The 23991-nt window shown below is 40.0% G+C and overlaps 2 pseudogenes; one reads left to right on the forward strand and one right to left on the reverse strand.

Annotated features, from left to right (window-relative positions):
- The first annotated feature begins 1008 nt into the window (after window positions 1-1008).
- LOC138051033 (D-glucuronyl C5-epimerase B-like) lies at window positions 1009-10620 on the forward strand (annotated as a pseudogene).
- Window positions 10621-17443: 6823 nt separating this feature from the next.
- LOC138050504 (hyaluronidase-1-like) lies at window positions 17444-22842 on the reverse strand (annotated as a pseudogene).
- Window positions 22843-23991: the final 1149 nt, after the last annotated feature.

Genomic DNA, 23991 nt, shown 5'->3' on the forward strand with positions numbered 1-23991 from the left:
TTTAGGTCTAAGAACCAACGTTGAAGACGGTTAACTTTCAATTGTTTTGCTGGGTACTATTATTTCAATACTCCAAAAAATTCGATTTTCCGGTAGGTTGTCTGAAACTGCCATCGATCCGGGTTCAACTCTTTGCCTCGCCTATTTTGAATCTTCTCAGCTTGTTTAAAATCTTTGTTTCGTTGAAGTAGATTTGAAGTCTAAAGTAGACTGTACGTCGTATAAGTTGAATAAAAAGGGAGAGAAGTGATGACAATCAGGCTAAGTGTCACCCAACCTGTACCCGGGAGCCAGAGGATTTTTTTTTCAAGGTCGGAGCTCGACCGATGTATTTAATAAATTTACTATTTAGGTTCTTGTTCAGTACGGCGAGAGCTGTAAGGCTGTGGTAGTTGGTGAGAGTTTTATCAATACGGTGAAAAGAGAATTCAAAATTAATATTGACGACGAAATCTTCATTCTTGGTTCAGCAATTCAAAGACGAATGGCAGGAGTTCGTGGATGTTGACGCTCTGGAACACGTGGCAGATCGTTCTAAGCTCCGGGTGCCCCTGGGGTGAGGAATTTACCCTTTTTTACCCAGGATAACTTCCCTGGCGACGGGCATTTGTACAGAAAAACTGATCTGAGTTCAAATCCCCCGCATATGCCCCCCCCCCCCCCCCCCCTCCCCCAGCAGCTTAACATTGATAGGTGCATTATTTTTCAGCCAAATATAATTAAGTGGTATTTGCAAAACACCAAAATGGCCCAAACGCGCCAAAAGGAAAAATACCTCTTTAAGTATGTTGATTAATGGTAGCTCCTTGTCAGACGGTACTTCACGATATCGCGGTTTTAGACGAAATTTGCTTTGGTTTATGATTCCTCGATTACAAACACGTCTTTCTCATACAAAGATACAATTTAACAAAGAGAACTATCACATAACTACTATATCCGATTACGCCATTCGCACACACACGACGTCTGTAAAGTGCCAAAAAGATTGAGCAGCAATAATATTTATTCTGGCTTACAGCTGCTTTTCTTCTCATAAAAGTAAACAAATAGTGACTCTCAGAGGCCAAACAATCAATGGTTCGCATAATGATGCGGTGTAGATGGTATCAACCTCATATACTCGTGGGGGACTGAAACTAGGCAACGAAAGCAATATGGTGGTTGTGGTCATGGGAAAGTAATTGCAAGAGAAACATGTGGATCTCGCGGCGTTTTGTAATATTGTCGATAAATGAGATTTTGATTCTAATGAGTCGGAAGGTTACCCAGACGATACTCTAATGAAGAGTTTGAAAGATGCGTTTAGGACCGTTTTGCCTGCACAAGCCGTCTCTGAAATTGTTTTTGTCCTGTGCTTTAACTTCGCTGTTTACGTTATACATGTTTTGGAGTGGATGCGAAATTCATTCTGCTAATCCAACAAGAAAATCTGAAGAGATAAGACGTGCAACCCTAGCGATTACGGATTGCTCTAGGGTAATTGCTGAAACAACCCATGAAGAAAATGAACTAAGCGAAGGAACGGAGTTATTGAAAGCGGACGAAGCTGCAAGCAAACAAATCGTTTGTCCAAATGTCGAACAAATCGACGGGATAGTGAACGGGGAAAAGAAATTCACCGCAAGGCTCGAAGGAGGCGAAGCATATGTTCCCTTTTCCTTCGTGAAGGAATATTTTGATATTTATGGCGAAGTTCAGGATTTGGCGGGGAGCTCTTTGCTCGATTGGCGACATTCTTACTCAGAGGTACACCACACAAAACCGGGAAATGTATACCAAACCAAAGACCCTTTTCTTTGGTTTGAAACTTATCACGTAGAAGGTCGCACAAGAGTTAAATGCATTAGCGGTATTGAAAATGTTCCCGTTTCTTCGCAGTGGAATTCAAAAGGACATTATTATCCAATTCAGATAGCGCAATACGGACTGTCTCATTACAATTTATTAATACTCGACGGCGATTCAACTGGCAAAGAAAAGGTATTCGAAGATGCCGAGACGGGGTCTGAAGTAAACTGGAATTGGGCATCCCCACAGACCGCGCAGATATCCTATGTGTTTGATAAAGGACGTGACACAAGGGTCTTTCAGTTCTCAACTACAGGTGAGCAAACAATATTAGCTTCAGCAGTTTGAGCACTGTTCGTTACAGGAAGAAAGTTCTCGCATTTTTGTGATAACACTGCGTGACCGTACGCTGATTATGCAAATTAATCTCAACTTGAGGTCTCGCCTTTAATTTTTTCCTCTCCTGTGCAACCCGAGAACCCAGGTTCAATGCGAATTTCCTTCTCACTTTATTGATCTTCTTTGTTTAGTTAATTCTCGTTGTAGTTATGTTATTAGTTTTCTCGTGTGCCAACAAAAGGATGTGGAAAAGTAAACACCATCAAAGACATGAAAGCCATGTATTTAGTTGCAATCGCATTTCGATGCATTAACACTTCGAAATTGCGTAATGAAGGAAACCGTTTCATCCACAAGAAACTCAATCGGTCTGTTGTAAAGCAACGTGTTAATGCATAAGGTAAAAGTATAAACAATTTGCAAATTCTTTGTTGGAGATAAGCAGTTTTTTATCGATTCCATCTGGCATCGGACTTCCTATTTGATAATTCGAGCTCTTATTGTTCGCTCTTTGCGAAATGTTCATTTAATCGCTTCTAAGAATTCCTGCTTATGTTTAAAAGGAGATTCTGAAATTATTTGAGGGATTTTTCGGCTGCACAATTTTTTGCTTCAAATTTAGCACAAACCGAGATAAATAACCCTCGCTTTTCTTTGATCCATTTCTCCCCATTCGGTCACTGGAGTGGCCGCAAATTGAAATTGTCGACGATTGGCAACGACTTAATTCCAGACTTAAAATGTTGGTTGTCCTAAAACACGAGGTTTTGGTATCTGTCTCGTGTCACATGAAGTTGGCAAAAGCTCACTTTATAGCAACAGACTGTTGAATTATGAAAAGCAACGAAGAAAGTAATGTCTGCTCTGCAGACCATTGATGCTCACTTGATAAGTTATGTTCAATTAGCCAACTTATGTTTGTGATTCATTTTTTATCTGTCCATTTCTGTTACGTTTCAGCTGTTGTTGGATTTAATGAAAATTGCTTCAGGAAAACTACAACTTCCCATTTCCTGAAGTGTTGTATTACCTTGATATTTTGCCCATGCATTTTTTTTTTCAACAACTGTTTTTATTCCATAGCTATTATCACATGTTTGTACAGTAATTGTGAATTCTTAAAATATTTTCCTAGTTCATAGTTGGGTTTGTCATATCAGGGTTTTATTGTATCCAGATTCTTTCCCACAGGTTTTGCGTTTTGCTGTAAATAACATAAATTTATGAGACCTGTCTTAGGTTTTTTGTGTATTGAGACCATTTTGGCTTAAAAACTGCTTGAATGTGTTCATTTTAGCATGTGAACAGAAAGTAATCCATGGTGAACTAACACCCTTTTTCATTAATAATCTTTTAACACTCAAGAAAACTGATGTGTACCCTTGAAAATTTGCAGAAAAATTTCAACAAATTTGTATAACTCTTGATCCCCTCTGTTGACAAGTTAAAGCAGCCTTTTGTAAGGAAGATTGACAGTGCTTGCTGTTAAAATGCTGTGCTTTCTTAAAGTCAACACTCACAGGAGCTGGGGAAGATTTTTTACCTTGCTGTAGGCCTTAATTAAAGAAGGAGTTTGGTTTAATGGTTTTAATTATGCTCACAGGCGGTCAGATGAGGTTCTTCTATGTAAGAGCTTTTCCTGGTTTCTGTAACATAGAGTGATTGAAATTTCTTTATGGGAGAGCAATAGTTGGTTGTGACCCTCAGGCAAACTAAGCTCTCCTAATTAAATTTAGGGCAGAGAAGTTATCCCCAAGTCCTTCCTTAGAATTGTTGCAAACCTGGATACACATTTTATTAAGGTCAGATACAACTCTAGTGGTAGACCAGATGCAAGAGTAGTTGGACAAAAATGTTTTCATGTGGTGCTCACAAACTGATTAAATAGTGTACAAGATTGTCATAGACAATAACAGATTTGATTGTAGTGGTTAAAAGTTTTCGCTGCATGCTAAAGGAAGGATCTATGCTAATTGCTGAAGTGTCAGCTTTCAAGATTTGAAAGAAAAATCACCAGCTATATATTCTCAGCCAACATGTGGAAATGCTTCCATTGTCTTGTTAGTTAAGACTTAGGATCCATTGAAGGCATGGTTCTTAAGACACAAGATACACCAGCTTGCATTTTGTTGAGTGCAAGAAATGTGTAGTTTGGTTTCAAGAGTGATCAAATCATTGATAAAGACAGGCAGCTGAAAACTTAAATAAAAGTGATACTATAGGCTAGGTGACATTTTTCGTTGAAAGTGTATGTTTGCCCCTTTTAGCTCTTTGCCTGAGAAAATCGTATTTAAATGCTATTTTGTGCTCATCATATTTTTATTATGAAAGCAAGCACTTTGTGTCTTTCACACAGGGGTAGGTAACTTGAAGATACACCCGCTCTTTGTAGTACATCAGACCTATGATGAATGTTTGCATAATTTGTTAATTAAAATTTTAGAACCAATGCAAGGAATTTAATATGAAAACTGATTTGTAAGATTTGCGAGTGATGGAAAGGGATCAGATTCATTCGCCAAATATTTAAAACAAAATTATCTCAAGTCAAAACAGTCTTGTATGGAAACAATACAAGGCTCTGGACGAGCTTTGCCACACAGGGTGCACAATGCATTTCATTCATTGAGATTTTAAAAGCAAGGGAAGAACAATGCTAAATTCTCAGCAAGATGCTTGTAATCAAGGTGTGGACAATTTTTTGTGCTGATAAAGAGGAAAGATAAGAGCTGACTTTTGTCCCCAGCCTGTTAGAAGTTATTTTTTCCCTTACACTGTTTTTGCAAGAGTGAGATAGTGTATTCTCACACCATCAGCTTTTTGGGGGTGTCAAAAATGTTTTTTATTTGTTTTGTTTTTTTTTAGTCAGGAAGAGGATAAATTTTGCTATACCCTTTTAAATCTGCAGTTTTAATCATCTTTGTAAAATCCAGGGGATATTTATAACGGTTTCCTTAAACCATCCTTGGAAAACAGCATACTTAACACCTCTAGGTGATGAAAAGAATGAAAGACATTTTTTAATCAGGGGAGGAACATTCTAGCTTGCTTTAATATTAAAAGAAAATGTGAGAGGTACTATGAGGTGATATTTGGCGATAGGTCGCTAACATAAGCAAATGGCAGCGACTCTTTTTTGACAATTTGCATTACAGTTTGGAATGTTTTTAGTATCAGATAACCTATGAAATGTTTTTGCATGGAAGATACTATCTTTAAATTGCAAGTCCCAATTTGAATCATTAGGTTTCCAAGAATATTGCATGTAAGGGCGCTTTCGATTGACCCTATTCCGGAATAAGAATGTGTGGAGTGATGATTAAAACAGTATGTTTGGCGCGTTTCAAAGGAGCAAGGATAAAAAAATATGTTTAAAATAGCACTTTAGCAGATGTTTGACAGTTTTACTGTGAATCTCCATAAAAAGGCAGGATTTCTATCTTATATTCCATGTATTCCTATTCCGGAATACGGTCAATCGACGCACCCTAAGTAGCTCCTGAAAGATTGCTCCTTCCCTGTGAATGATATTTAAGAGAGTTAGGGTCTTTGAAAGCAAGGTCACTGTTATTGTTAAGTAAGACCTGGAGTGTTTTATTTTCTTGTTGGCCGTGGCAAGGATAATATTCGCCCATAAAATATTGTAAATAATATTATCTTGGTTCGTTTTGACCATCAACACCAATTAGCTTCAAATGCAATGTTTTGTTTTCATTGGTGTCCTCTCTTCTGCAAAGATTCTCTTGTGTTTACAAGCTATCTCAGGGGCCGTGCAGAGGGAGGGGCAGGGGTTGCTATAGCCCCCCCCCCCCTCCCCTTCTTTTTCTTACCGTGTTGTTTTTGCCTTGATCAAAGATTTAGTAATTTACACCACTGGTACATATACCCCCCCCCCCCCCCTCCACTTTCAAAAGTACTCCGCGGTCCCTGTATCTTCTGAACGGCGGGGAAATGGTTGTGACGGTTGTTGAAAATTTGATTGAGGTCTTCTAGGCTGATATATGAAGCTCGCCACCTGGCAGAGAGATTCCAAGCATCTGTCAAGACTAATAATTAAGCAAATTGGAAATAGAGTGCTGTTCCATATTTCTCAAACAATACAACTTGGAAATGAGATTTATGTTCTTTGTATCTTTGTAAAGTGTATTTTTCTATCTCCACGTATTCGTAGTTTGCCTTCTTTGTTCGTAGTCTCAGCAGAGGGAATTTAAGCTCTCAACGTGTGCCTTCTCAAGCTATTGAGGGCTCATGCGCGAAACTAGGACAAGCCGTATAGGCGTTTTAAAATGCCACCCGCTGAATTTCGCGAAGGGGCTGTTGTTTTACGAAGGCGTAGCGTCTTCCGGGAATTTACTTCGTGGCGAGCAGCCCAAGTTATTTTACGCGAATGAGTGATTGACAGGCCTGAATTTCAACCGGTAGGGACCGAGGAAATCTTTCCCGCGAGCACTATTGCGACGATTGTCATTGTGTTCATTGTCTCCTATGTGAACCCTAAGTGCAATGCGAGTCACTGAAGAGGACTTTAATTCATCATGGCTTCTTTACAAATTAATCGGTATCTTTGATCGATTTTAGTGTTCAGGTTTAATGAACCAAATGTGTTTTCATTAGTGTTGTCAGTATTTTTGGCCAATTAATAACCGTTATCACAAAGATCTCGCCGCCGAGGCGCCAGATCAATTAGCAACTGCTTCACTTTTAACCATTATGACTTTATCTTATTATCGCAGGTTTGAGAAGAAATCGCTTTAGATTTAAAGTGTACCGCGCCAAACAGCTCACATGTCACCAAATGTGCGCATACGTATTGCTAACTACACCCTTTCTTGTAGCCAGAGATATCGTGCGATCGAAAATCACCGTCGGTTAAAATTCTTTTTCTTTGCAATGATGTGACCCTTTCACCTCTCTAGGAGAGGATTTCGACACCTAAACTTGTGATCCCATGAGTTGCACATTTCTTGTTTTCACAAATTTTTGGCTTGTCAAAGGTCAGTTGGTGTAACAAGAAAATGAAAAATGAAATCGAGATGATTGTTGTTTATTTTATAGATTTTAGGTTAGTTTTCTGGTTCCATGATCTCTTGTTGTGTAGCAAGACTTGATGTGAATCGTTAGTTCTAATTCATTGTAGCGCTCTTTGCAAGGCACTTTAACAATAATTTTGTACACCGATACATGTGTGATTATCTGATAGAATGAGATTCCGTTACTGTCAAAATGTCAAGTCCTTTCTGAATCGCTTTCATGCCTGATAAGTGGGTTTTGCATCAGTTAAAAAGCAAAAATGGCCAGGCTTTTTGCCAATGGTACTTCTATAGACGCTGCTCAACTTTTGAGGGCGCTGTCTCTGTGCCCGGGAGCCACATTTTGTGACGGAATTGGGACTAAAACAAGATAGCGCTTATAATAACTAAGTGTCTCCAGCTTTCGTCGAAGGATTCGAATACACGCTTAAGGAATTGGATACTCTTGATAACTCTCCGAACCTTGGAAGAGAGAGGGAAAATCTAATTATGGGTGTTTCCGTGCAAAGGAGAAAGAGACCTATTTTAGTTAAGGGGAAAGGGAGAGCATCCTCATTTTCCTTTGGAAGTAGTTTTCGCAGGGTGCACGTTTGTTTAAGTTACAATTGCAGGGATGTAGGGATGGCGCAGTGGTGAGAGCACTGGCCTCCCACCAATGTGGCCCGGGTTCGATTCCCAGACTCAGCGTCATATGAGGGTTGAGTTTGTTGGTTCTCTACTCTGCACCGAGAGGTTTTTCTCCGGGTACTCCGGTTTTCCCCTCTCCTCAAAAACCAACATTTGACTTGTTAATTTCACTTTACAGTGTCCCCAATTAGTGCTCCAGCGCTAAATCAATCGACTAGACACTTAAAAAAATATATCCTTTCCTTTCCTTTCTCTTTTTTTTGCGGCATCGCATTTTCCTGGTTTGTTTTCTTTTCACCTATCTACTAGCTGCTTGAGAATATTAGGGCAAAGTGCTTACGAATTAGCCAGAGTAAAATTTTGTGAGAGCCAATGTCACCGCAGTTTTGGCGTTTTTTTCTTTTCACATTGTGCATGTTACTATTCTGAACCACTATGAGTTTGCGGAAGGTGATCGATAGCAAATTTCTGACGGAATGTACATCGTAAGAAAATTGGTTTAAAGTTGTAATTCATATTCCCACCTTGTCATCTATCACAGCAAAAGACAGTCATTGACCCGTGTCCATTTAATAATTCTATCTTTAGTTAAACAGTGGCAAAATTGAAAAGTTTTCATCAGCATGGTTTCAAGAACAATTTAATCAGTGCTTTGTCAATGGCTCCATGCGTTTTGTAAACTCCTTCGAGTCTTCATTTCCTTACGTAAAAAGCACGCAGAGAATGCATGCATGTGGAGTCGCTATTGGACAATGGACGATACTGCTTTAGCCGCTTGTGTCTTTTATACAAAAAACCCATGATCTCTGAGAGCTTAAAACATTGCAAGTTAAACAATGTCACGTCGGGCATTCGAATCATTACCGCACTGTGAAATTTGTCCACTGCCAGCATGTTACCAAACAATAGAATTAAGATGCAATCCAACTTTATGTATATTTTCACCACAGAATGATTTTAGTCCGATTTGCACGTCAGATTAGCACGCGCTCTGTCAGCCGGTTTAGTAAATTTGCTAAAAGCTTTCGGGGTTATATTTAGTAACTCTTAAAAGCCCCCAAAAGTGAGCTTTGTACCGGGATGCAGCCTCGAATTACCGTCAATCCGTAATCATTGGTGGGGGGGAGGAAAGTAGCCTTGGAGGAGGGGAAGGAGCTAAGGACTTGTTTTAACAGCAAGAGGGCGGGTCTTTCGATTTGCTATGAAATTTGAAAGCAATCGAATGCAACGTTTATTTTATGTCGGACAGAAAATGGATAGCTCAGTAGCTTTTATGATCAACGTACTCCCGTACATACCTTAGTCATCGTGAATAGCAGTCCTGTAACTTACGGATGGAGATTATAACCGATATTTAACCACAATTGGCCAATCCTGCAGCTAACGAAGACCACATGCTTGTAATAAGGATTTGTTTGGTAAGCTGGCTTCAGAGTAATTTTTTCTTTGAAAGGTGCAAAGAGCAGCTTTGAAGAGAAAAACGCTGTGTGCAGACCGGGAAGTGAAGGCAACAGCTCTTTGACTTTCTTTTCTTGTTTACAGGTTTAAAGGGTGAAGGAGTAAAGCTGAGTATTGATAGCTCCACCAAGGATAGGTTTGTCATTTGATCTCTCTTCCGAGGGGAAGTGCGTGTTTCGGTGGTCGTGGAAACAGACGATTCTGTGATTGAATACAATACACCATTCAACACAAACAATGTGCTTATGGCTTCAACGGCACTCTGAAGTCTTCTTACGGGCTGGTCACTGGAAAGGAGTGGGAAGAAGAATTGTGCGCGACTTAGACAAAGATCTAGGAGGAAGAGAAGCGGGAAGGAAGGAGGGAAAAGGAGTGTTTTTTTCCTGCCGAGAAGAGGAAGTAGCGAACAGAAGGCGAGTGGCCTAAGGAAAGGAGGGCAGAAGAAGAGGGGAAAAATTAGTCTACTGGACTGAGGTACCACAAAGTATCCACGTTTTCTTGCATGGAGAGGCTCTAGAGGCTGGAGGCTATCTCTCTATAGATAACATTATCATTGGCACATTCTGCTCTATGTCGCAGCCATCTTCCTCGCCGCGGCAAATTTGTTTTGCGTCCTCAAGGCGAAAAAGGAAATGGGCCAATCGCAGTCAAACGTAAAAAGTGATTTGATGGGGTAACGCTGCCACCTGACGGTGGAACTAAGCTATGGCCCAAGGGCAGGCAATGTCACTACTAACAAGAGGCTTATTTGTACACTCAAAATCAATCTTATTTAACTGCGGCTCTCCGAGCAAACTAACTTATGTAAAATCAAATCAAAAGACAAAGGGGTTTTAACTTGCGTTTTGAATCAGGTTCCCTGGTATGAAGGAGTATCCCACTTCTCCTGCTCTACTTGTCCTCAAGGCTTCATCTACTCCTTAATCGGGACTGTATTGACTTGAAGCTCCCCGCGGGTTCGCAAAGAGGAGCAGAAGCTGACGAGTTGTTGAATCAAGGCCTTCGCTCTTTAAAAGTCATGCTACCGATGTACGATAGTGGATCAGGTACTTTCTATGACTTGCGTCACGTGACTATGCATATTGAGCCTAATCTAGCTCGGTGGGATTATCACACATTACATGTGAGTCAGCTGTATTTTTTGTCCAGCATTGACTCAGATCCCATTTTTAAAACAACAGCTATACGCTGGGAGGGTTACAACAAAGGCAAGAGAGGGAAAACAACTAAATCAGTCAGGTTGCAAAACACGCTAAGACATGGTACAACTTTCGTTCCATCGCTTAGAATCCCCTTACACTATAGGATAGTTGGCGTAAAGGGTTGTCTTGACAACTTTGTTTACTTGAGCAGTAAATTTAAGGGGTCACTTTAAGGTTGTGTAAGTTTAGGGGAAAGGGAGGGTCGGGACACTTCCTGACATCATACAATATGTTCATCTCATTATCCGAAACTGGAATGGTTATTCGAGGTGAGCTAAGAAGTTATCCATGGGATATTTCGCATATATCATCGCGCGACGTAAATTATGTCTAAGGAGCACGTATTTAATGCATTCCAAGTAAACCTTTAGGGCGCGTTCGATTGACTTTGTTCCGGAATAAGAATACGTGGAGTGATGATTTAAAACACTATGTGTGGCGTTTTTGCAGCAACAAGGACAATAAAGCTATGTTTAAAATAGCTTTTAGAGATGTTTTGACAATATTAATGTGAATCTCCGCAAAAACGAAGGATTTCTAACATTCCTATTCCGGAATACGGTCATCGAACGCGCCCTTAATTTCATAATTCTTCCGTCGGGCGCAGGGTATGCAAATTGTTCACCGATCATCTCGAAAATAGACCATAATAAGTCCGCTAACGAAAGGAAACACAGTCGTTCATGTTTTGCATTTACAGTGAAAAGACGCATCAAATCTTCCCTTTCTTTGCATTATCTGGTAGCAACTATTATCTCTTAGTCCGATGAGACGAATTTCTTGTTTATTGCGGACAACGAAGGATGGTGAACTTTAATTGTCGAGCCGGTCATTGTTTATGAACGTTCCATCTAGTAATAGGGCAAGTCGATTGTTGAAGTAATGTTTTAGTTTTCTTGAGATACACTCCCTTTTTTAAAAGAAACCGTCTGAATTTGGTATTGTCCTGTAAGACTACAGTTTTACGTTTCTTTTACTTTTATTTATACTACTCACGACATGAGAATAAAGAAAATACATTCATAACTGATTCTCACCCTGCGTATGTTAGTATGTTCTTAAACTCTTGGTAATCTCAGCCTAATCTCAGTTCGTATTAAAAAGGTTCCTCAAAAACAGAATGTATCATAGTTTGTACCTTATAATGTGTCATGGGTACCGTTGGGCAATTAAATCAAATGTGGGTGTGGATAAGAGATGAGAATTTTAATTTATTATTGCGTTCGAGTACGAGAACGCAACCCTAATTTGTGTTGTAAGGGAAGTTTTTTCAAGATTGCATTTTCGTCGTCGACACACTTTTGCCTCGCTTTGAGGCGCTTGGTACGTTTTGCCTCACTTTGACGAACTAACGCACGTGGTGATTCGTGCGTTCGTCGGAGTTCATTATTCTAGCGTTTGGTGGTGTGTGATAATCTTCCATCGTTCATCGTTGAAAAGAGCTGAAAGATTGCTGAAGGTCTGTTAACTGAAGTCGGTAAAATTTTACTTTGGATTAAGCATGTTCGTCACTGTCCTTGGAAAATGTGTGCGACTCCTCGCGCTTGCATCAAACCGGGGGTTTTGCTCGGTGGCCGTTGTGCCACAAAGTAAATCTACCGAGATATGACGCTCGTCGGTGCCATTTCATCATGACTTGTGATATTTACGGCATTGAAATCAACAAACTGAATTTATTGTGTCCCAGCGTTCAGCACAGAAAAGTAATCTAAGGTCTTAATACCACACCAGCTGAAAAGCTTGCAAGTAACAGTTTTAGAGTAATTTTCAGTAGTGTCTCTACTGTAGAATAGATCGTTTTCACGTGACGTCATCATTTTCTAAAATCCAAAACTAAGAGGCCACGAAAGTTTTTATCCTCATCAGGCATAAGAGGCGGTAAATTTGTATACATTTGCAATTTTAAAGCTCAATAGCGTGCTTCGTTTGGAAACCAGAGCATTTTGAATTTTGAGTTGTAGCGGTGCGTGACACGAGGCGACGATCGAGTTTATGGAGACATATTTATTATAATAAAGGATTAAACTTTATTCGCATAAAAGCTAATGGTGACGTCAATCGTGCGTCTGTCCTCTAATAGATCATAGGCAAGAACCAATCAAAATCCGTGAATAACTTGGGTTATTATATAAATATTTATCTCATGGTTTGTCTTCGAAGACGCACACTAAAACAGATTCTTCGTCCAGACGCATAATGCGTCTTGTGGCCGTCTTTATACAAGACGAATTTAATAGACGCAGAAAAAATGTTTGCCCAAGTTCGTCCCAGACGAATTATGCGTCTCCAGTATAAAAAACGGCCATTTGCTGTTTCTGGAGAGCTTTGCCGGCCTCGGGAATAGTCAAACACTTGAAAAAGTAATTAACATTTTTAGCCAGAGTGAAGTGTGAAGAAATGTTCAGGTTAGATATTTATCTTCGTTGTCGATCCTCTTTTTTGTGAGGCATGTGTGTAAAGTAAGCTTGGATGTGGTACTGTTTGTATTGCACCGAGCCCTAGTCCATAGACCAGATGCATGGGTTGATAAATTGGACTTGTAATGGACTGCCTAAGTGGTCGAAAACAAAGATCAGTCAAACGATACTAAACACAAACAGCAAACGGCTTACGTCAAGCACAAATCTGCATTACGCCAAAGATGAAAGAAACATGTTTGATTTTGCCTGTTTTCTGTAGATACCAAGCAACTTCTTATAAGAGAGGGACGAGAGAGAGAGAGCGTTGGAACAAGATAATTTTCGAGCTTTTGTGACCAGCAACAGTTTCATTGAAACACAATACAAACGTTTCTCTGTTGACTCCCCACCACAAACACGCCAAAAACAAATACAGACTAAAGCCGGAATTCCAAAAGACAATGAATCGAAAACACATTGAAAAGATTTCTCAACCATTTCCAACCTACGTTCGCAAGAGACAATATGTGACAAGCCGTCAATTTGTAGGATTTGTTTCGTTGATATAGGCGTCACCACACTGTTGGGAAAATCGGGACATTAAGGGCTTGTTTATATGGTCTCGCTTACCCGAGACAGCCCTCCTTCCCGAGACAACTTTACCGAGCGTCTATATGAGAATTGCGTGAGCGAGACAAAGTTGACCTTACTTAATTATGCATGTATTTTAAGACGCATCGCATCTTCAAAAAATGCGTATCATCATTTGCCTTTCTTTTTTGTTAAGTATAGTTGCGTTTTCACATTCAGCAAATGGACTGACAATCTTAACGCAGCATTAATATGTAGTTTAAATAAAGGCTGTTTATGAATCGAGAATTTTCCGTTGACAGCGTTGAGAATTATGGCGGGAAAAAACTTTTTCTTTCGAAAGTAAACTAAAAACATGTATAAGCTCCCCAAATTGTTGCTTCTTTGATTTTTATTTTGCTGTCTCGTCTCGGGTGGTCGAGCCAAACGGTTTACATGCGAACAAGTTGTCTCACCTGCCAGGGTTACCCTACCTGCCGGGGCGAGAGACAACTCGCCTCCCCGAGTTGTCCCGCCACCCGAGTTGTCTCTCGCCACCTCATGTAAACGGTTGATATAATTTTTTAAACTAATGAGTGGGTAACTCGGGGGGAGGGTTGTCTCGTGTACCCGCGACCATATTGTAGCGACTGTACCCCCCTTAGGAAAGCTTGTACCAGTCCCGCGCAAAGTTAGTGTTGATGTCGGATTAAAAAACACAGAAAGAAACTACTACTCGCTGTGTTGTATTAAAGGAAAAACGGCCTAGAAAAACCGAGACGAAGTTGCGGGACCAAGTGAGAAATCCCGAGCGGGCAAGATAGCTCCATCTTGCCCGCTCGGGTAGCCAATCACAGTGCGGGATTTGGTTCATCTTGCCGCTCATGGAGCATAGAGTGCAATACGGAAGTTGTTGGGGAACAGACAATACTGTGAACTGCGGATACAAATCAAGTACAGCTATGATCGTTCGCAGTTATGGACGCAATTTTAGCAAATGCGTAGAGAAAGCCTGGAAAATTTCAGGACGGTAACGCGGGTTGAAAACCAGTCAACCACGCACAATACCGGTGCGAAACGCTCTAACCAACTGGGCTATGAAGCCCCTGACGTTGGCTCGTTCATTTTATGATCTATGGTCACTCGTGATGTTCTGAAAGTTCTCAAAATTGCACTCGCCTAATTCCACGCCCCATATAACTCGTGGCCATAAATCCCAAAATGCACGTGTGTTCATACTCTTGTTCCTAAACTCGCTTTTTTTTTATCATGCAGTGGTACCTTTTGGTATACTGGTCTTCAAAATGCAGTCCGCTGGATGCAGGCTGCAACACCTCCTTCCTTGATTTTTCCTGTGGAGCTTGTTCACCTCAACATCCGACCCAGAAGCTGACATAAACACGACAAGTCTTTTCGAGGAATTTTTGTGATGGGCCTTGAAAGGAAAATTGTCCTTCGATCCCGATGAGTTCAGCAATGCAAGCTCTTTCATTAAGAAACCGGTCTTTGTTTTTGATTCAGTCCATGTTTTCCGAGATGAGTTTATCTCAGGTAATGTTTTTGTGAGCAAAAATGCGGGTTGCTGGGGTTTCCGATTCTTTCCCATTTGGAGATCTAAAAATGAAAATATCTTGTTTTTGGATACCTTTTTAAACATCAAAAAAACGCACAATGAAAAATGACTCCAGTCATTACAAAGGTAAGGGTGACGTGGCTAGTATCATTTATTTTTGCCCTAATGCAATGAAACCTTTTTGCCCCTTTAAATTAATGCAATGCAGGCACCATGTAATCCTCAGTTCTTTTAAGTTGACCATAATCACCTCAACAAACTTTTCCACTTTATTTATTCTTCCAAAATCGTCCCAAATATAATATGTACTGTTGTTTTTGTTTTTGGAACCCTGTGTGGAAAACTTCACTTTTTTATTCAAATGTAAAAGAGCGCAGAGGAAAAGTGGTCGTAGTTTTGAATCCCATAACCGAGAAATTTCTTATGCATCACGCCTTCTAAGCGTGACCACGTGTGCTACCCGTTGTGTCCTGAGTGAGTGTAACATGGGGTGATGTCACATCAACTTGGTTTTGCGAAAGAACTAAGGTTCACCCAAATTTTTTCAAAAATTGCGGAAGGAAGGCAACATCAATGTTATTCTCTGTGTGCCTGATTAAAAAATTCAAAATTTTCGGAACGTCGTGAAGTAAGTCCAAAAGATTTCTAACCCGAAAATTCGGAACGGAAATCGTTGTTTAAGATTTTACTTACACATTACACTTCACATTACACTCTATTCACATTACACTTCACATTACACATGAAGCACTTCACATTACACTCTATTCATTAACTCTGTTTAAAATATAAGTGCTACACGGCCAACGTTTGTTAGCCTGCGTGGCAGGCCGTAGAAAGGGGCGCCGGAGTGTAGGGAGGGAGGGACGTCCCTTCTCCCTCCCTCCCTACACTCCGGCGCCCCTTTGTACGGCCTGCCACGCAGGCTAAACGTTTGTATAAACGTAACCTTTCCTTGTACTTGTACATGTTCATTGCCGTGACTTTAACATCTTCAGTTCCCACGGCCTGCTCCCGTCTGACCTTGTAGCTCAGTCGGTAGAGCGGCGGAGATCTAGGTTCAATTCCCACCCTGGTCAGAGTTTTTCTCTGTCCTTGTGTGGGCCCATTTCCATCAGTAGGGCTAACGCTCACATGGTTCATATGGGATTGAAACCTAGCACTTCACATTACACTCTATTCAGTTAACTCTGTTTAACATTTACTTAGCCTCCTTGCAGACTTGAAAGGAAATTTGAGCGAGCTATGTGGATTGTACACGCCGTTCCCCACAGAATTTCCCAATAGGGAATTTTTGCTTACCATTTGAACAAACGGACTCCCAACCGGTTTCCGCTTGTAAATGGTTAGCAACATAAGGCCCGTGTAAACGTTCAAAGCATCCAAACACTTTTGTCGAACATCAGGTTGGATGATCACAGTTCATCGAATAACCAACAGATGTTCGACCCCACAGCAAACTTTTTCATCAGGTGACCAGTTGATTCTTTAAAACGGCTTTGTTTCGAGAATAGTTCAACTCTAGTTTCATAAACTTCTCGTGTTATTCAATATCGTCGCCTATTTGTAACCGAGATAAGGGTAATCATGATTCTGTGCGCAATCAAAAATTCAAAAGTAACTTCGCTTTCTCTCAGAAACTGGTAAGATTTTCAGCAAAGGCATTTTTAGCGAAAACTCACCGTGAATTTTGGCACAATTTTACAAAAAGAGATTTACGTGCTTTTCCGAATTGTTTCCATCTGATAATGAAACTAATACTTTCGTCCACAAATGAAAGAGCATCAGCGACATGTTGAAGAAATGTGACTAGAAAGATGCAATACTTGCGGATATCACCTTTAGCAACTTTTCTGTTACGAAACTTTTTAACACTGCAAAATAGTCGGAGTCCAGTGAGGAATAAGTGGTTTTTTTGGGTTCCGTTCATCAAGGCGAAGCTATTAAATCAAATCTCAGGATAATGCTACTAGCACGTAGGTCATCTCCATTTAACAAATTTATGCTTCCACACCTTGTTCACTTCGCTTGTTTTTTCAGCCAGTTTTAGCCTTATAAACACTATTTCGAGTGAGCTTTTGGTCGTGTACTTCACCAAAACTCAGCCTCTTAAAAATCTTCTGTATTTTGAAATCATTCTGGTTTGGTGTTTATTAATGAAGGGCATTTCAAAGTGATGATTGCTGCTTTCTCGTTTAAACATCTCTCATTCCAGAGACAGTTCACTTTTGTATGAAAATGGATGACATGACAGAATGAAAAAACTGAGATCCTCCCAAGGGTTTTGGGGAACAGGGGAGCAAAGACAAAATATCTTTGGGAGCAAGGGAGCATAGGCCATTTTAGGGATCTAAAAGCTGAAAACAAGTTTGGAAGCAAATTTTTTAAGGGAATAAGTGAACAAGGACCCCTGCCCCCCTCCTTTCCTCATGAGAGGGCCTCAACCCTACTGACTCACAAAAGTTGAAACTATTTTTTACCTCTTTGCTTCAAGTCAGTGAAATGTTGTATGACAGGGTCAAATATCCTGGGAGATCCATCACACTTTTCCCTGTACAAATGTGGTTCATCACTCATCCACTTTGATAAAATTAATTTCTTTTCACACATCTTCCACGGCCGTTGCACTTCTTCTCACTACAAGCCTCTAGTCTATGATGTAACATCTCCAAATATGGCCCAAGCTTTGTTGTGACGTAGTCACTGAGTTCTTGACACACTAAAGGGGAGGTGTTTTCATCACGTCTGTTCCCCCACATGACCACTCCTGCTGCACCCATACCTGCTGCCTGGCCTATTGTATTCTGGAGATCAACCTTGTAAAGCAGACAAAATAGGAATAATTTATGAAAGTCACTGAACAAATAGGGTCTGAATGTCAAACACAAAAGCATACGAAATTGCACTGTGATGTTTTGAAGGGCTCAAAATTGAAAACTTTACTGTTACCACTAAATTGTACATTAAAAAGACACTAGGCTAGTTAAGTTGGTGGGCAGAATTATGATTTCAAGTACTGATAGGATGGTGAATAAATCAAATTGCCTAAAATGTTAGTGCCTTTCCATGGCTTACAGTACTCAGCAAAATGAAACAAAGTCCTTATTCAGAAATATGACCTGTTAAATAACGTAGGTGTATCGCTGTATCAAGAGGGACAGATTTCTCTAATTTATGCATTCATGACTGTTGTCTTGTTTTTCCAAATACCAATTTGCCTTCCTAATTGGTAATCAAAAAAACAATGACCACAAATTATTTGCATAAGTCTTTGCTCTGGAAGATTTCCTGTTGTATAAATGAGACAAATTTGCTTTGTCAGTGGGATATACCAGCATATTTATCTCAGCTGCTAACAATTTAGTCACAACAGCAGCCTTGTTTATACTAAATAATAAAATACTAACAAAATTTAATAATGGTTATAATAATTATGATAGCTTAACCCATAGACTCCTAGAGGTTCTCCATTAACGAGTAAAATCGTCTGGTGTTAGACAGAGTAAAATACTAAGTATGGCCGGTTTAGGGGTGAAAGGGTTAAAAATTAAAACTAAATTGAAAATCAGCAAAATAAAAGTTGTTGATCGACCTTTCAATGACTTCATGTCATCATTAAGAAGCTTATATTACAAAGTCAACGTGCTCAAAATTAGCAGTCATCAGGTTGTACCAGATGACCAGAAAATTTAGCGGGGACTAGTTTTTGGTAAAATGAAAAGCTTGGTTGCCCAAAGAAAAAACAACGGACAACCCAGCCAAAAATAGAAAGTGAATTACATAAGCAGCACCCGACTCACTTGTTGGTTCTCTATTGTCAATGTCCAACATTAGTGTGACACTAACAATAATTTCTTTGTCACAGCTGAGCATTTTCCTGTGTTTTGAATATCTATAGCTTTTGAAAAACATTACATCAGATAGGAAAATGTATGAGATGGAGATTGAAGACTCCATTTTGAAACTGCTAAACCTTAAACCCAGACTTCCACAAAAAATCACAGGTACACACTTAGAGCTATGGGATACTCAAGCTCCAACGCCATGTCATAGCATCTCAGCATGGTGTGCATTTAATCGTAGGGGCTTTCCTAATGGGCAACCAAGTGTTTATTAGGGCAACCAAATTTACTGGTTTAGTTGCCTGGTTTTTGAAACAGGGACACCTGGAATTGCTTTATAATTTTGAGCATTGCATATCTATGGTATACACATGAGAGAGGTGTATGTTCATTCTTGGAGTCAAAGCATATTATTAAAAAGATAAAAGATCTCTTACTTGAGTGAGGTAATCAAATTCCAATGGCTTTCCTTCATACAAGTGACGAAAATATGGAAAACTGGCAAAGTTCTCCCTTTTTCTTTTGAAACCAAACTTGCCAGTCTGAATGACTCTTCTAATCGACCATAAGCATAATCTTTATTCCATGGCTGTTGATCATACATGTATAGGGAAGGAAACAGTGCTGTGCTGCTTGAAAATAACCATTTAATTTGGTCATTCATTTCCATGTGCTAAAAGGGAAATAATATCAAATTTAGCTTCTCACTTATCATCAAGTTATACTCAAGCATATTTTAACAGAAAATGTAACGTCTCCCCCAGGAGTCAAACCAATGACTTTCTAATGTCTTCATGGGATGGTTTATCAAGGTTCCACTATTGAAGACTTATTGGAGGTAATGGCCATTAAACAACAATCCTTGACAAATTAACAGAGACATCGGGCTGCCATGCGGGAGGTCCTGAGTTCGACTCCGGCCGGACCAACACTCCCGTCTTAAAATAACTTAGGAGAAAGTGCTGCCTTTGTAATTACGCCCGCAAATGGTTAGATTTCAAGTCTTCTCAGATAAGGACTATAAACCGGAAGCCCCGTCTCACAACCCTTCAATGTTCATAAACTCTGTGGGATGTTAAAGATCCCACACACTAGTCGAAAAAAGTAGGGCATGTAGTTCCTGGTGTTGTGGTCTGGCCTTTCCTTCAGCAATGTGGTCGTTTTGGCAAAATCTTCTGAATGACTACAGATCAATGAGACCACATAACAGCAAAACAGACAGTAGTCAAATTGAAGGAGTCCAAGTGCTGAAACCGGTAAAAAAAAAGACATGCACACAATCTTCACGAACATAATTACCTAAAACAAACTATGTTGGCAGTTGCACATGAAAATCGGACAATATTGTCACCTGAATCTACAACACTGGGACACTGTACAGGACTTTCTTTCCTATCCACCTCATACCTTTGCCCCTCCCTTCCCCTCAGTTAATTCCAAAAGTCCAAATGTTGATGTTGTTAAGTGTCTGTCATCAACTTAGTTGGGGCCGATGTTGATTTGAGGAGGAAGGGGAGGGGCAAGGGTATGAGGCGATCAGGAAAGAGAGTTATGCGCACAGTGGTGTCCCAGTGTTGCAGATCCAGGTGTTACAGTCGAACCTCGATTATCCGGACTCGTTGGGACTACACGAAATAGTCCGGATAGTCGAGGGTCCAGATAATCGAGAATATCAATATTAATGAGGAACAAAAACTGATTACGTTAAGAACGCGACATTTAATCGTGAAACAAAACATTTGCAAATCGTTTGGAAAACAACATGGTCTTCATCTTCACTGTCCGTCATTCGAAAGTTCTGCATTAGTTACGACGTGTGCGAGCGCTGCTTTGAAAGAGAAACAAACTCGCGTTTACTTTACTTTTCAACGCTGTAGTTTTAAAAAGAATATGGCTAGGGATCTTGATGATGACTAATAAATATTCATGACAAAATTGGGACCAGAGAAAAAGTCCGCATAATCGAGAAATCGGATAATCGAGGTTCGACTGTTCAACATTTTCCTGCCACCCTAGAAAATAACATCATTTTGACTTTAATTTTTAGTGCGGCATTGTCATACAATGTACTGTTTCTTATTGGGAAATTTCATGTTACATACATCACTCTTGGATAAGTGAGTAATCTAATAGTAGATAAATTATTTCAAGAACTTGTAGGATGTACAAATTTATTACTAACTGTGGGTTTAAATAAAGCCAATGGAAAGAAAAAAGAAAGTAACCAAGTATTTGGGGTGCAGTGGTGAGAGCACCCGCCTCCCACCAATGTGGCCCGGGATTCCCAGATTCAGTGTCATATGTGGGTTGAGTTTGTTGGTAATCTACTCTGCACAGAGAGGTTTTTTTCTGGGTACTCTGGTTTACCCCTCTCCTCAAAAACCAACATTTGATTTGAGTTGTGCTTATTGATGATTTCAGTTTACAGTGTCCCCAATAAGTGCTCCAGCACAAGAAGACTAGACACTTAAATAAAGTTCTTTTCCTTTTGTTTCTATAATAATTATTTCCTTTCTGTATATAATTATGATTTACCTCATTTGAGCAGTGATAATTTGTCTCATTGCTTCCAAAACAGTCAGGAAATCCATAGAAACCCCACAATCCTTTGGGTCTCAAACGCTTAGCAAGTTTTATTGAGCTTTCCATAAATATACGGGCTTTCCTTTCAAACTCTTTTTTTGCCTCTTGGATTTGTTCTTCCATTGGCCATTCAGGATACTTTTCTTGAACAAGGTCAAGGGACCGGCTCTGATAAATTCGCTTTGAGTCGAAGTTTCTGTCCCATGTGGGTCTCCATCCTTCCCAGTCAATCACAGCAAGCCCATTATAGTGTGGATCTGGAATTTTTTTCACAATGTCTTTTGTCATCTTTTTGAGATGAGCAGCAATATCTATCAACTAAAAGATAAAAATTGTCTTTAAAAATGACATGATAAAAACGCTGCTTTAGATTTCATGGTGGAATCTCAATAGTTACTTGATGTAATGTACACAAATGATATATTGATTCAGTTATCATTTTTAATGGACAGACAAATGGCTATATTACAAATATAAACTTTGTAATTTGATCCTGACTGCAAAATAAAATGTGGATTCTGTTTACAATAACTGAAGGGACTTGACGCAAAAAAGTGGCAAAGGAAGGATTCAGTGACCCGAGACGTAACAATACCAAGAGGCAAGATTTCTGACTTTTCACATACCTGAGGCATTCCGCCATTGTACGAATTCGTCCCTTCCGGATCAGTAAAATACGGATATAATCCAAGCTGGGCATTATAAAATACTGTCACATATTTTCCATCCCATGTTTGCTTGGGATTCTCCAAGATATCAAAATCTCTCAAATTGATGTTGATGCTGTAGTTTACAGAACAGCCACCAGTAGGGGCGTTCCATATCGCTACAAAAGGCCGGTCTTTCAGAGAAAAATCCTCGCATTTACAAATATACGACCCTCTAGCGTCGACGTCTAAATTATCTCCAAGAAGAAATAAGACGAAGGAGAGATGTAGCTGCCAGAAAGAAGCTAGACGGGACAGGAAAAGTCCCTGAACAAGAGACATAATTTGTCATTTTGTTTCGAAGATGTTCTTCCAAGATGCAATCGTTTTCGCATGGGTGAACCCGTTTATAGCTCATGATGTAAGAATTCCAAATACAGAAAACAAATTAAATGTAGCTCATGAGGCATCCATACGATGTTGCCAGGCCCCGAAATAGTCAATACTCCATATGTTACTGGATAGTTATCTTCTTTCCGGATTACGCATGCCATTACGTATTAAGTAAGCTTAACCTTATTACCGGCTATCAACGTACAAGTGCAACGTAAGGAAGATGTGAAATAAAATTTCTGGTTTTGAATATTGTTTGATAATTTAAGAAAATACCCATATTTTAAGACTAATGGTTCCTATTTTTCGAAAGCCTTAGGACTTAATAGGACTGCAAAAAAGGTAAGCCAAAAAGCCAAAGAAGAAATCGTTCTCGTTCGCAGGACGCCATTTTGTTTTGTGTGCTTTTTGCCGCTGGGCGAACCAGCCGCAGATCCCGCAGAATTTTCTCGTCACGCAATCTTTTGAGCCAAAATTCGATGGTTGGTTTATGGCCTCGAAAATGTTTGTTGTCTTTAATGTTTAGAATCCAGTATCTTAAAGAAAGAAAGATAGATAGAAAGGAATAAGCGACTCCGTGCAAAAAGAGCACGCTCGTCCTGTTCCGTTGCCTTGTTCCTACTTATAAACAGGAAATCCGTTTAAAGGTTCAGTGTCACCTACAATAGCCTGATTCTCTGACGGTTCAGGTCGCTCGTGTCACGCACTCTTCTCTTGCGTGACACGAGCTACCTTGGACCGTCTGAGAATCGGACCCTCAGGGTCAACTTCCATCCTCAAACTGACATTGGACAATTACAATTACACGACGCAATATCCCATGTTAATATTGACAAGCTTACCGCTCTAAAAAGAATGAAAACAGGCAGAATTACAGCTTAAGTTCAACATGAAATAGCGTTTCTTAGCTATGCCTCGCTGATCTACAGTATTTAGGTCTAAGAACCAACGTTGAAGACGGTTAACTTTCAATTGTTTTGCTGGGTACTATTATTTCAATACTCCAAAAAATTCGATTTTCCGGTAGGTTGTCTGAAACTGCCATCGATCCGGGTTCAACTCTTTGCCTCGCCTATTTTGAATCTTCTCAGCTTGTTTAAAATCTTTGTTTCGTTGAAGTAGATTTGAAGTCTAAAGTAGACTGTACGTCGTATAAGTTGAATAAAAAGGGAGAGAAGTGATGACAATCAGGCTAAGTGTCACCCAACCTGTACCCGGGAGCCAGAGGATTTTTTTTTTCAAGGTCGGAGCTCGACCGATGTATTTAATAAATTTACTATTTAGGTTCTTGTTCAGTACGGCGAGAGCTGTAAGGCTGTGGTAGTTGGTGAGAGTTTTATCAATACGGTGAAAAGAGAATTCAAAATTAATATTGACGACGAAATCTTCATTCTTGGTTCAGCAATTCAAAGACGAATGGCAGGAGTTCGTGGATGTTGACGCTCTGGAACACGTGGCAGATCGTTCTAAGCTCCGGGTGCCCCTGGGGTGAGGAATTTACCCTTTTTTACCCAGGATAACTTCCCTGGCGACGGGC

The sequence above is a fragment of the Montipora capricornis genome, chromosome 6 (genome assembly GCF_036669925.1).
Source record: "Montipora capricornis isolate CH-2021 chromosome 6, ASM3666992v2, whole genome shotgun sequence".
Lineage (NCBI taxonomy): Eukaryota > Metazoa > Cnidaria > Anthozoa > Scleractinia > Acroporidae > Montipora > Montipora capricornis.